The sequence below is a fragment of the Oryzias melastigma genome, linkage group LG23 (assembly GCF_002922805.2).
Source record: "Oryzias melastigma strain HK-1 linkage group LG23, ASM292280v2, whole genome shotgun sequence".
Taxonomy (NCBI): Eukaryota; Metazoa; Chordata; class Actinopteri; order Beloniformes; family Adrianichthyidae; genus Oryzias; species Oryzias melastigma.
In genome coordinates this window covers 11,758,826-11,773,405 of record NC_050534.1, presented here as the reverse complement: position 1 = coordinate 11,773,405, position 14,580 = coordinate 11,758,826, and the positions used below count along the sequence as shown (strand labels likewise).

The 14,580-nt window shown below is 37.4% G+C and overlaps 1 long non-coding RNA gene across 1 annotated transcript in view; it reads right to left on the bottom strand.

Annotated features, from left to right (window-relative positions):
* The window catches only part of LOC112157291, a 64,296-nt gene extending 60,552 nt beyond the window's left edge, over positions 1–3,744 (bottom strand). The window contains exon 1 of the long non-coding RNA XR_002921131.2: positions 2,095–3,744. This is a non-coding gene — a long non-coding RNA (uncharacterized LOC112157291). The remainder of the gene's footprint in view (positions 1–2,094) is intronic.
* Between the last annotated feature and the right edge of the window lie 10,836 nt (positions 3,745–14,580).

Here is a 14,580-nt window from a genome sequence, read left to right as displayed (position 1 = left end):
TTGTCATCAAATTAATCATAAAAATGAAGCTTATTTGAACACGTCTGATACAGAATGAGGATGAGGACAACCTAAAACCAGTGAAAATTTGTCTTCAAAGGAAAGAAAAAACTTTTTCAGCACCGCTGGTGCACCAAAGTGACATTTTAGAGTCGCTATAAGATCTGCTTATGCCTTGACCACATTTTTTTGGCACTTTTTCTTTTTTTTAAAACCCCAAAGTCCTTCCGACATGCAGTAGCGCTCCCACCCTCCCTTTAATCTGCTGCTGAGCGCAGACACCCCTCTCGCCTCCATCTCGCTCTCTCTCTTGAGCCGTATCAATATTCATGGGTCTGCCGGGTGCGTTTGTGCGATGGCTGTCTCATTAGCCTTTGATCCCCTTGCGCGAGGCCTGTCGGAGCGTTGCTGCGCCAACAACAGAGCGGCTTTTGAAGTGCAGAGAGAACAGCTGCTTGCATTGATCTCCATATACTTTCTTTGGCATGCGTCCGCGCGCTCGCAGTCGCAGCCCGAAGGCCACGAATACATGCATCTTCTGGGACGCTACACTTGCTGTACTTGTCAGACTCTTAACCCACAGTGTGTAATTTAAAAGCAACAGGAGATCAGGAGGAGGGGCGATTAATCGACGAATCGGTTCCTATGATCCAACCAGATATTGTCGACCAATACCTTTTAAAATGAAATAATTCGATTATATTAATATTGGAAAATACCATTTGGATTGAGGCAGGGCAGGTTTTTATGAAACTAAACGATCTTGCTTGTACAAATATTTAATTTACACTTGATTGTTTGTCAAAAAATACAAGAAATCTGGAAAACTTCACTTGTACAGATCAATACCAAGTATTGATAAGTCACACTGGTTGAATTTTTGGTGAAAAATTTCCTGCATAAATTTTTAGTTAGTGAATCGGATTGTACAATATAAACCGATATCGACTATGAGTCGTATCGTCAACCACAAATTACAATACTAATTAAATCGTTGAATCAAAATCAGTACATATAGCAACATATTTTCACATTTCTGCAACATAAGACATTTTTTCTTAATTTCTTTGCATTTTTAATGAATATATTAATAAGTAATTGATGAAAAGAAGAGATAAACAGGTATTATGTCATGTCTTCCAGTAGTGAGGACAGTTTTTAAGATTTTGAAGGACATTTTTAGTCTAAAAACATGCAAAACACAACATTTATTGGGACTTTATTAATAAAAAGAAGTCTATTAAAGCAGGAGTAATTAGCCACAAATCTTTAAAGCTGAAACAAATATAATTATTGTAGAAATACTTAATTTGTATGAACATTTTATTCAACACAGTGTTTAAATGAATTTCTACTTATATGACATTAATGAACTTTTTCTGACTTTACAATAAAATGAGCGTCATCATACATGTTAAAGACAGAAACTCACACAACACAGCCTTTCACACCACATAGCGGAGTCTTCACTCTGAATGCTCAGATTAGAGACACTTTTTTAACTTTAATCTGTACTAAAAGCCCCCTTTCTCTCTCTCTCTCTCTCTCTCTACAGGCTGGAGAGGATCCTGTTAGAATGACATCATGACATCTGCACAAAGACAATCCTCTGCGCCTGCTGCCGCATGTTGAAAAACGAAGACTAATAGCCGGTTTGGGTTATTGGACCCCCGGGAGCAGCCCAGCTGATCGATACGGCCAGCGTGTGCGATGACATTAAACTGCACTTAATGACACTAATGAAGAGAGCGGCTGACAAATACTCGTGGAGACTCGGGTCAGGGAGGCAGAGCGTTCCTCAGGTCAAAATGTAGTTTTGGATAATCATCAGTGTGTGAATTTTTAAGCATCATCTGTACTAAATGTGTAAACACTGTCCTTTCTATAGGTCACACTGTGCCAAGACTCACAATGTTTGTAGCAGTTTTCAAAAGCTCCCTGACATTTTGATAAATCACATCCCATTTTGCTCCATCTGATCACAAACACCTCGTGTCCTCCAATTTCAGGGTCTTAGTAAACACCGCTTTACGACTGCTGCTGCTGCTCCACGGTGAGGATAAAAGGGAGGAGGTGAGGGGGGTGGTAACATACCTCACAATGGATGATCGCAACTTCAGGACCGCTGAGGCAGGACCGCCGGCTCTTCTCCGTCTTCTCCAGGATGGAGACTCAGGAGCTGCTCCTTCACTGCCTCCTCCTTGCTTCTGGCTCACTCTGCTACCATTCAAGCCCCTTCTCACTATCAAACATCCCTCCCCTTTCTCCCCCCTCCTCTACTCCTCCCCCTTTTTTTTTTCTCTTCTAACCTGCTCTCTCTTGTCTTGCACCTCCTGCACCAACCGACTCTTCAAACTCAAGGGTGACAAAGAAAATCAAGGCTTTTATCGCCACTTTCTGCAGAGATTTTTGCTCTTGTGGTTCAGAAAGCTCTATAATATGAGTCATTTTTTACTTACAAAACGCCCGATTTGATGTTAATGTGATGTAAAATACACATTTTTTATCACCTGAAACACAATCCACCAATATATCCATCTAACTGTTGCAGAAACTTCATTTTAATTATTCCTGTCTTTATGATCTAGTGGGAAAACAACTTTTATAAAAAGGGGAAAATAAAGCTTGAGACTTCCACGGATGTAGTTTTAACCGGTGAATAAGATAAATTTGTCACCCTCTCTAGTTTTTTTTTTTTTTTTATGCGCTGGCCAGCTTTCTGCCCTTTTCTCTCCTCATCTCCTATCCCCCCATCGCCTCCACAGACAGCCCTCCGCTGCCTCTGCCCCTGTTTCCATAGTGACACTTTCCCCGGCTCCGGCATAAATGGTATGTGTGTGTGTGTGTGTGAGGGGGGCTTTGAAGGAATGACCAAGATCAAAAAGAATTGTTGGAAAAAAAAATAATGAATGTAAATGAAGAATGAGGAGAATTTTCGCATGTCTGCAGCCTCCATCCTTCTCTGACACATCAGGGGAAGCTTTGGCATATGGCTAAAATAATTATCATGCGCATCAAACAACTCCATGGCCACTTATGCTTTGTGACAGTGTTCCTACCAAAGGAGAAATGAATTATGGGAAAGAGTTGATCAATCTGAATTTTAATGTGGGCACGGCTCAGCATGCGAGTGCCGCATGACGCCACGAGAGAAGGCAAGAAAACCTCCCAGAATGCCGGAAAAATATTATGCACAACATTTCCGAGAGATTATAAACCGTCCTGCATTAATATTTTATCTCCACTGTCAGCGTGGTTCGGCCGCGTGGACCAGTCTCCTGGTCGGCCCATCACTCTTTTTGATGGATATTCGATGGATTTTCAACGGATCATTAATCTTGCCGACTTTGGTGATCCCCCACTCCAACTTTCTGCCAGTTTTTCGCCTTTTTTTCATTTATTGAGTGGATTGGCAAGAGTGCAACAGTGGATAAAGACGGATACGAGGAGTCACCACTTCAAATTTTGATGTGAAAGCTCCAAATAATTCATTTTTTATAGCAAAAGCAACACAGAATATTTGGGTTTTTGTAAGTATTAGTCAAAAGTCATGTGGATATTACAACCAGGAGGTATTAAAATTGGTTGTAATTTCTAGAAATTCTCCTGTTAATCTATGAGTTTATGAAAGGCACCTTTCTCACATCTGCCGCTTTAAATCAGCCCATTAAAAGCCTGTTATCAGTTCTTATCAGCACCGTAGATAAAGCTAATCGAGCCCTTCCCCACCTCTTCGTAGTTGCAGTTTTATCAAGTATTGGAAAGTCCACAGGAGTCTGACAGGAGAGGCTGTCAACTTTCCTCCAAGAATCTTTGTTCCTTTTCTAACGCTTCATTTTTAACATAAATAAATGCACAGCTTGGCTATTTTTATGACTTGTTGGGGCACCCAGTTCACAGCAAATCCGGGTTATGGGGAGCAGACACGAGTGTTTGCTTAGGAAGAAGCGGCGAGTGTCCCCGAGAGGACTGAGAGGGATTGTGTTGTTGCAGATCATCATTTTGTGGCATTAATCACCATTGAATGGGATTACTGTCAGCCGCGCTCCTTCCTGTGAAATCGACAAGCAGCAGCAATATGACTTGTGAATCATCTAATTCCGTATTGATCCCCTCCCCCGAGCTGCCGTGTTTTTTTGCTGGCCTCCCCCGGCGTAAGGGTCAGGAGACAAGGTCAGCCACTCGTGGACCCAGCACAGATTTAGAGTCATGATTAAAATGACACTTCTGCAGGGAGGACACAGAGGGTTATCCAGCATTTCACAGCAACAAAACAACCACTCTGCAGCTGTTTTCTCTGGAGTAAACATATATTTTGAACATGATTTTCTTTTATATTATTTAACTCTTCTATCATACACTTCTGAGACCCCCATTTCATTAAAATGATCCATACTTCTCTCAAAACCCCATTTCTATCCATATTTCCTGCCCTGTAGTTCATCATCATTCCACTAGGGGCAGTAGAAGGCTTCTCTGGTCATTTCAAAATGGCTGCCTCCATGAAATCTAACAATCACTTTTGGCGGGAAAAAGTTTAGCTAATTTTCAAAACTTTATTGTCATGCTGCATTGACACCAGATGCAAATTGTGAGCAGGGGTGTTGAGTTTTAATGTTAAGTCAATGTACAGACGGGATTTGGGCGTCGGGCGTGGCACATCAGTCCGGCAGCGATGGGATTTGAGCTTTATGGCTAAATTTGCATTGCACGTCAAGACTTAAAAAAATCTGAAGATTGGCGAAGCTGAAGTTATATATATATATTTTTATATATATATATATATATATATATATATATATATTTATCTTCATCTTTTTGTACAAGGGAGCACAAGTCACTGGAAGCAAATTTCTCGTATATATACACTGTACTTGGCCAGTAAAGCTGATTCTGATTGACGCAGTGCATCAACCAATCAGGGATTCAGTTTCTCAATCAGCGGGCAGAAAACAAATCCATTATGGCCGCTTGATGCAAGGGTTTTTATACTGAGCTTTCATACGGCAGGATACACCCTGAACAGGCCAGTCTGTTGCAGACCCCATAGGGCTGGACCGACCAAGCCCGCTACGCCAACCAGCCGCCCTGTTGACAGCGTAGCGAGCTAGCTAGCTCTGCCGAACCCTAATCAGACGGAGAGCCATTGCAGGTGCGGTCATTCCAGCTTCATGATGTTTTCTTATTTTAATTGAGAAAATTATAAAAAGATCCTCCAGTTTTATTCTTCCCGTTAACATTGTTGTCAAACTGGGCCACAGAAAGATGGAAGTAACGTGGGCACCTAGGCATCAAAATTGAGTCAATATTTGATCCAGTTAGTGGTCAATGTTATTTTAACTTTTGTTTTCATACCATTGTTTTAGTGTGGGAAATACATGAACAGTAGAAATTCAATGTTACATGAAAAAACAAAATTAAGAATTCCAGTTAATATAGTTTACCTTCATTTGATGGCCACATGTTAAACGTCAAACTGATGTCAACTTAATATTAAATTGGCTTCCAAGCTTCCAAGATTTAGGCTTAATGAAATCAATTTAATTAAATCCTAGCGTGTGGCTTAAAATTATACTTGATGTTTTATTTTCAATTCAAACTGAATTACAACCCGATCTGCGGAACTCTAACGGTTGTGCCGCTCCACCAAAACGTCCATCATCCAAGTGCAGCTCTTGTAGTATCCGGTGCAGACACGTCGACATGCTAGCTGCACCTCTGTAGAGCTCTCCAAAACATTTAAACCCAAGCTACTCGCTCAACATCATCCATGTTTTCCATGATTTGGCAAGAAAAGCCTTGTTAGGACACAGGCATCGAGCTGTAAAGTTGACCGAATTACTGTATTAAAAGAATGCTAAATTTGCTGATAAATAATTCACACAAGACAGTTTCACCATGTTAAAAACATATGGATCAAATTTGAGACAGTGGGTGAAAAAGATGCTTTTCTTCACTCATTTCAATATTTTAGCATCTTAAGCTAACTTGTCACGAGCTAAAATTTGTCATATCAACCGACGGATTATAATTGATTTTATGAAATCACATTGAGAAAATGAAATGTTTGTAGATATCTTTTCATGTAGTGGGGTTTAAATGGTTAAAGTTCAGTTTTTTATGAATCCCAGGAGTTTCAAATTGCTGAATTAGAGCTCATGTCGACTCCATTTTCTTTAAATGTTCTGTCACTTTTTACATATTTAGGGAAAGAAAATTGCACATCCTCTTTTACCGTGCTGCATAAATTACATCTTCTCCCCATCCACCATGTTGGCACCATCCCCACCTCCAATTTGGTGATAGCCCTGTTGCCAAGCACAAACTTGTCGGAAAGATTTATGTCTCACTAACTCTAAATTCCTATCTCAGCCTGTTAGTTATCCCCTGCTTTAGTTTAGCTGGCAGAATGACTGACAGACGGCTGATTGGGGAGCTGTGGATTTCTGTTCCCTCAAGTCAGATTCTGGGGGGGATTCAACCAATTACCGCTCAAGGGCATCAAGGAAAGGTGCAGAGGGTTGACACCAGTGAAGGTTGTACTCTGAGCCCTAATGGCACTGCTGAATGCCAGCAGGCGCAGTACAGTTGGATGCGGAGGAGACGGAGCGGCTGATATTAAGACAACACGATGAGGCCTGGCAGGTTATCACCCCGGTGACTGGATGAAAAAGAATTGCGACGAAGATGCGGAAAGAAAGAAAAAAGCAAGACAAGGATGACAGGTTCTTCTCCTCTGGAATGTGCAAAAAAGTTCTTGTTTTATTTAGGACACCAACTGACTTATTCCTTTTTATGAAGGATTCTTGGGATCAGATCAACAAGAAAGTTTTTAAATATGAATATAAAACATATTGTCTTGAAGAAGTCGTTCAGGCATATTTCTATTTGGATTTTTAAAAAATTCCACATTTTGTTCCTAAAGCTGAACATCCACCAATTGATATGAATTTCTTTGTTTGCTTTTGTCAATTTTAGTTTCTTTAGACTCATATAGTTTCTATTAAAGTTAAATCAACTAAAGGATTTAGTAACCTTTAGGTAACTGATTACTTCCGACATAATTGAGACTTTACATATGTAATAACTAACATGTTGCTAATGTGTTCATAATGCTAAGAAATAGCACAATTTTTAACATTCTTTTGTAATGCATACGTAAAGTTGAATAATAAACGTTACAGTTTACTGCTAACTTATGCATCAGATAACTGATTTTTGCTAATAAAATAAGACTAAAATAAATAAATCATTAAATTTGTTAATACATTAAGTTTCCTGATATGTGATTTAAATTAATAATTTCAGATTTTTAATCAAATATGCAATAACTTCAAATTTCCCATTTTATATATATTTTTTTCTAATAACAATTTGCACATATTTTTGATACTTTAACTGTATATGTTATAATGATTTTTGAAATAATGTTGTCTATTTACATACGTGCTTCATCTTTGTCAAGTGATTTATTGACACATATGTTTTTTTTATTGACTTGAATCTGTGTTAGTTAAAAGACAATTTTTTTTTGTGTGTCATTTTTTTTTTTTTTTTAATTTAATGTCCCTGTAGGGCAGGGATCATAACAGTAAATGAGCCATTTGGGCTCATTTTCTACTGATCAAAACCTAGAAGGAGGTGCATACTCTTATTTTAGTCTTTAAGAAATTTGAATTTGCATTCATGACCTTCTTTTTTTAATAATAAATAAGAATTATGCCTATTTTTGGCACAAACAAAAATATAAAAAGAACCTAGTATTTTTCAAAATGTGATTTATTTATTTTTTTAATGTTTGACAGAAGCTCAAATGATTTATTTTCAAAATAAAACATGCACAGGATCATCTCAGTGCCGCTCTAGTAGCTAGTACCTAATGCTGTGCAGCATAAGATAATATAAGCTTTTAACTCATAAAAGATCAAACTTTTTACAAAATGTTTTCTTTGCATATAAAATCTGTTCATTCTGGAGGTAATGTTGAGCAAACAAGACATCTTAAGATCAACAGGGATGCAAATACCTACATAGTTTATCATCTATGTTCACCTCAGCCATCAATTTATGAATTCAACTAATCTAAATTAAATACATGCTAATTAAGTAATCCTTACTTTAATATTTTTCTTTAATTTATTTATTTTTGTATTTGTCTCCTCTTTGTCCTCAGCAGTCTTACACTACTGGGTTTTGTTATTTTAGTTTGGGGTTGGTAGTCTTAGTTTGCAAGCTTTGTTTATTTGTTTTCTTTAGGTAGTTTTGGTTAGCAGGGAGCTAACATATTTTTTCATACTAATTTGAGGCATAAACATGAAACATAAAATTGAGTTGTGTGTCACTTAATAAGACGAGTGAAACATACTAGCGTTGTGATGCCGTGGTCTGCTGGTGTGTGTTGTATTATTTTGTGAGGGAGGGAGTTTGCAAAGAAATCAGAAAGCAGGGGGAGCAGACACCAACTTGTAAATGATGTCTTTCATCTCTTGACTTCAGATGTGGCTGTCATCCACTTCCATTATACAGCTGGATCAATTGGGACACACCAGACAGACTGTAAGACAGGAGACGGAGAACAAAGGAAGCTGGGAAACACACACACACACCCCAACACACACACGCCTGTCGGTCAGGTTGAAGGTGTTATACTTGCCGAGTTTCTTTTCTCACTGGTGCTTCGTGAGATTTTGGGACAGATAATCTCATGAACGTCTTGGTGTGGAAAACAAAGCACTTCCTGTTCCTCCACAAACAACACTTTGGTGCCCCCGAGGAAAGCATTTAAACCCCACATCGCTCCAGCGGAGCTGCTCGGAGGCTAGCAGCAGCAGCAGCTGCACTCTCTAAACGTCTGCAGGAATTTGAAAGCAGACGGTGAAAAGAGCAGCTCCAAAGCTCTTCTTCTGGGACAGTTTTTCTTATAGAAACCTCCATGTCGGTGTAGCCCGGTGGAATGACAAGTCACTTAAGCCAAAGCTGCAAGGTGGGAACAAAACGGATGTCCCTTTGGGAAATTAAAGCTTAATAAAACAAGACGTTCCCATAGAAGAGTTAAACAGACTCTGATCTTATTCTTTTCATGCTTTCAGAATCACTTCTTATTTCTGCTGTGATGTCTTGGAAAAAAGCCAACAGAAACTAAATGGAAAGTTAAACGGCTGATTCTCACTGTCGTTAATCTTTAACAGTTTTTGGAAAAAAATACTGTTTTGTTGATCAACTTTTGCAGTTAATTAACTGATTATTCTCCTTGAATGAAAAGATTTATATGAACAGGTCACACACACACACACATATATATATAATTGCCTCTTAGTTGTGGGGAAAACTGTTGAGTTAGCCCACCCCCATTTCCCATCATCCATCTGTTTACAACCCCTTCTAACTTTTCCAGTGCAACAAAAAAGGCATTTTCATCATCAGAACACAATATTGTCATAAACAGATGTAAAATGTTTGTAATAATTAGATTTTCACTTTGTAAAATCAGTGATGTCATATTCAGATTCATATTCATATTAACAGCTAAATGCTAAACTAGAATAAAAAAAAAAACTTAGGTTAGACAAAACAGCTAGCATGTAGTTGAAAAAAATAGCTTAACTTCAAAATAGTGTAAGAAACTGAAAAAAGCCAAAACAGCTAGTATGTAAATGTTAGCCGAACTTCAAAATAGAATAAAAAAAACTTAAAAAAAAAACCTAAATTAACCAAAACAGCTAGCATGTAGCTGAAATATTAGCTAAACTCCAAAATAGCCTAACTAAATCTTAGTAAATACCAAATTTAGTCCAAAAAGCTAGTAGAATGTCACATTTTTTTAAATTTAAATCTGTAACTTTTTAACATAATTCTGAATAATAAAAAGGCAGGAATATTATTCCAGAATAAATCAACTTTAATCTTAAATAACTTTCAATATTCCATAAATATATATTTTGTCAAAATTACACAAGTTAGAAATGAGGGCAGGATAACATTGGGCCATTAATAACAATAAAATAAAATGATCTGGAGGGCCGGATATTGTTACACAGAGGGCCGGATCTGGCCCCCGGGCCTTGACTTTGAACTCGATCTAACAGCATACAAATAAAAATCAGTTTTTGTATGTGCTAAAGCTTCTCTTCCATTTTTACAGTCTTACCAAAATTAACTACAGTATGTCAAAATTAACTTTTAGCTGCTTGTTTTATTGACTATTTTTCCGGAAAAAAAATCTTATCCTCGCCCCATCCACCCCCACCTCCCTCACCCCCACGCTGGTGTAATCCGAGCTAAAAACACAATTATAAACCCGCAGCAATGCACCAAATGACAGAGCAGCAGGAAAACCATGTTAAATAAGTTTAACGGACATTTGCTTGAGGACAGAGACAGATGAGAAGGTGGAGGGGGTATGAGGGGGGGTGTTCGACAGCAAAAAATGGATCTTAATGAAGCTGCATGCAGAAGAGGATAAGCAGCACTCTTCACCTTATACACCCAGACCTTGGCTGCTGGGACAGCTTCATTAAGTCCAGCGAACTATGGAGTGTCACTCCCGCAAACGGCCGAGGCGGCCAAAGGAATGGGAAACAACAACGCTGTAATAACGTTGACATTTACAATAGGCGTCGGGTATCATATCCAATTTCTCCCTGCACACTCTTAATTCCTTTTTAATTGCTTTTCCGTGTTGGTTCCGGGATAAGGCTGTCTCTCTTCATTTATGAAAACGGAGAGATGGGGACAGTGCTGATGTGTGTGTGTGTGTGGACAGCTGATGGCGTGGGCGAACGAGAGGATGAGGGGCCAGGGGTATCACATACTGAAGTGGGGGTGTTGCTCGGAGAGCTAAGATAATTCTAGCTGTTTCAAAGAAATCAAATACTTTTGCAAAGGAGCGTAAAAAAAAAAAAAAAAATCAAACCCTATTTGATGAAAATAACTTTTAAAAAATTAAACGATTTCCATGATTAATTATCTGGCAGCAGAATTAACAAGTTGAGAGTTTTAGACGTCTTCTTACAAGGTGAGTTATAATTCAGAAGTGAACTAAGACAGGCAAATACTTCTAGTAATATATTTCTGGTCTGAGCCAATTTGACTGTTAATATTCAGCATAACTCAATATAATTGGACCAGTCAGGATTCACTTGTGGATTTAAAGTAGATGGAAATACAAATTGAAATGTTAACTTAAAGCTTGTTGGGAAGGATTTGGTGAAAAGGGACCAGAGTTGCAGAAAACGGAACAATATGCCAAAAAAAAAAAAGTTTTTTTGGTGTCTGAAATGATGAAGGTTTGAAGTAAATGTGCAATAAAAACAAATCTGACAGTAATTTTATTGCATATTTAAATTACTTTAGATATTTTCTTTCTATATATTTTCTACATTTTTAGTGGGTACTTTTCATAGTGGCGTCATCCGTGATCATGATTGGGTTTTTACATCAGATTCTATTTGCGCTTTTTGAGTTTTATTATATTATATCATATTTGTGATATTTAATGTCTATTTTATGTCATTTTATGTCTATTATTGTTTTGGTGCGATGGATCAGAGGAGCTGAGTTTTGTTTTATACATTTATTTTTCATTGTTTTAAACTTATAAATCATTTTATGTTGCTGCTGCATGAAAAATGCTTTATAAATAAAGTTTGAATTTGAACAGCAAATTTTTAAAAATCCTACAAAATTAAGTCTTGCAGCAAGAGAAAGATTTAACTAATTAAGATGTAACTAATTTCTATTTCTAGAGATTAAAAAAATAAATTTCAACTTAAGTTTTGCTTTAAACTACATGCTAAATGATGGAATTTTTTTAGAGAAAAGTGGTTTGATCAGTATTTGCATTAATAGGGGTTGAGAAAGGGTTAAGAGTGACTTGATTGATTTAAACAAAATGCTTTAAATCCTTGTCTTAATCTTCCTTTAAAGTGTCTTTCTTCTAAACAATTGAGTATTTGGACCACCAAAAAAAGCAAAGTAATTTTACAAGTTTTTTTCTCGTAAACTTACAACTTTAAATCTTGTAAACGTACACGTTTTTTTTCTCATACATTTATGAAAAAAAACCCAATTTAGCCTATGACTTCTAAAATCATAAATATACAACTTTATTCCTGTAATTTAACAGTTACAACTTTTTCTCCTAAATTTACGAAATTTAAAGTCATAATTTAAAACATTTTTTTTGCTTGTAAACTGGCCCTAATACTCCATCATACTTCTAAACAGTTAAAATAAAAGAAATGATTCCCTAAAATAATAAAAACAACTACAATTATTGTTTAGTAAACCAAAAACAAAATAAAGAAAGTCAAAGAAAAGACTCTCCTGTTGTTATTTTGTTAACTTTTTTCCTTAATTTTTTGATCACCTAAAGCAAACCTTCAGATTTCTGTTCCTCAAAAAACCTAAAAAAATGCAAGTATGGTCATTCTCTTTTTTGCTATTTTTTTTTCCTTTTTAAAAGCTATAGAACTGATTGTTTCTAGATATGAGTTCTTATTTCAAGATTTCTTGTCCAGTAAAATTACTTTTTGCATAGATAGGTAATTTTAATGCATTTTAGTGATTTTCTTCTTTATATTTGCATCATTTTCCTATTTTCGGCGACCTCTTTTTGCAGTGCAGGGCAACTGGACAAATACAACGGCGCTTCTTGAGCAGATTAACTCTAAATGTCTAAGAGTCCACTACACATTTACAGACCACTGCACCATCCAAGTGTAAATAAACAAAGAAATAAAATCCTGTGCCGAACACTGAAGGACAAGAACAGATGACTTTTTAGTGTCTCTACTAGAATCAATTACACTTTGTATTTTAATGAGTTTGACTTGAGAAGGTAACAGTCAAGTAGAATAGGATATGTTAAAGCATTTTAATGCTATGCTCCAAAAAATGTGCATTTTTAAGCATCTGCAAGAAAAAAATACAGAGTTCCTACAATCGAACCCTGAGGAACCCCACAATTAATATGAGTGAATAGCTGCAGATTTCAGTAAAAAACATTTGTCAGCTGTAGTTTATGCAGACTGTATTATGACACCTTCTTGAATAGGTTGTTGTCTTTTGTAGGCTGTGTTGCAATTTTTTTTTTTTTACCATTTCCATTAAAAACAGTCTTCCAGACACGAGGTCACTTGTGATTTATTGGAGATTCAGTTCCATAACTTTTCACAAATTTAGGATATAAAAACAACAAGACTAGTGTTGTTCTTTTTATTTCCACTTTTGGACTAAAGAGAAAAAAAATACTGCTTGTTCTTTTGTTTTTTATAGACTGAACCATAAACAACATCAATTGAAGCATCAGATCAATCTCACTCCTGACTGCCTGACGCCACAGCCCGCTGCACCACACAACCTGGCAGCCCTGGAGTTACTTTTATCCAGCAGAGTGTGTGGTGGTTAATCAATGCCTGTAATTTCCATAATTCATGGATGCCCATCTGTTTGCCACCTACTCTCATGCCCAGTGCAGAGTAAACAAATTCAGGAGAGGGGCCAAGGGGCTATTTAATGACAGCATCAGGTTACACACATTGTGGAGAACACACACACACACACAGCGCGTTCACAACGTCTAATCAATCTTCAGGTATGAAATATAATTCATCCCAAACCAGGTTGTTCAGTCCAGCCAGCGTTTGGTGGCACTAAGAGACTGACTGGTCTGTTCTCCAGAAAGGTCTCGTCACACAGTGGCGTGAAGTTAACCTTCTTCTGTTCAAATTAAGCTGATTTTAAGGTTCTGCAGGTTTTATCTCGCAAAAGAGGTAGCCTTAAAATAGGAAAAAAAAACGTCACAAGAAAGTAGTAAAATTATCTGTCCACGAAGCAAGTACTTTCACTTAGCTAGAAATCTTATAACACAAAATAATCTAGAAACAAGGAGTTCTCCCACTTAAAGCGATGAGAGAGGCCTGTAATTTTCATCATAGCTATACCTCAACTATAAGAGACAAAATGAGAAGAAAAAACTCCATAAAAATGACATTGTCTGATTTTGAAAGAATATATTTGTAAATTATGGTAAAAAAAAATAAGTATTTGGTCAATAACAAAAGTTCATTTTTGGTCCATTCCTCCATGCAGATCTCCTCTAGAGCAGTGATGTTTTGGGCAATACAGACTTTCTGGGGTTGAGATCTAGGCCACTCCAGGACCTTAAAATCCTTCTTAGGAAGCCTCTTCTTCGTTACCCGGCTGGGATGGTGATCAAGGTGAAAGGCTCAGCCGTGTTTCATCTTCAATGCTGATGGAAGCAGGTTTTCGCTTTAAATCTGACCACATGGCCCCGTTCATTCTTAACTTTACACGGATCAATTGTTCTGGTCTCTCTGCTGAAAAACAGCCCCACAGCATGATGCTTCCACCCCCATGCTTTACAGTAGTATGAGTAGAGTTCTTACCAAAAACTTCCATCTGATCACAGGACATTCTCCAAATCTTTGTACTGGCTTTAGCAGGGGGACACGTCCGAGACTGCAGTGTATTACTGATGGAAATCTACATTACTTTAATCCCAGCTCTCTGCAGCTCATTCACTAGGCTGTGTGAGGTGGTGCACAGGTGTCTTTAATA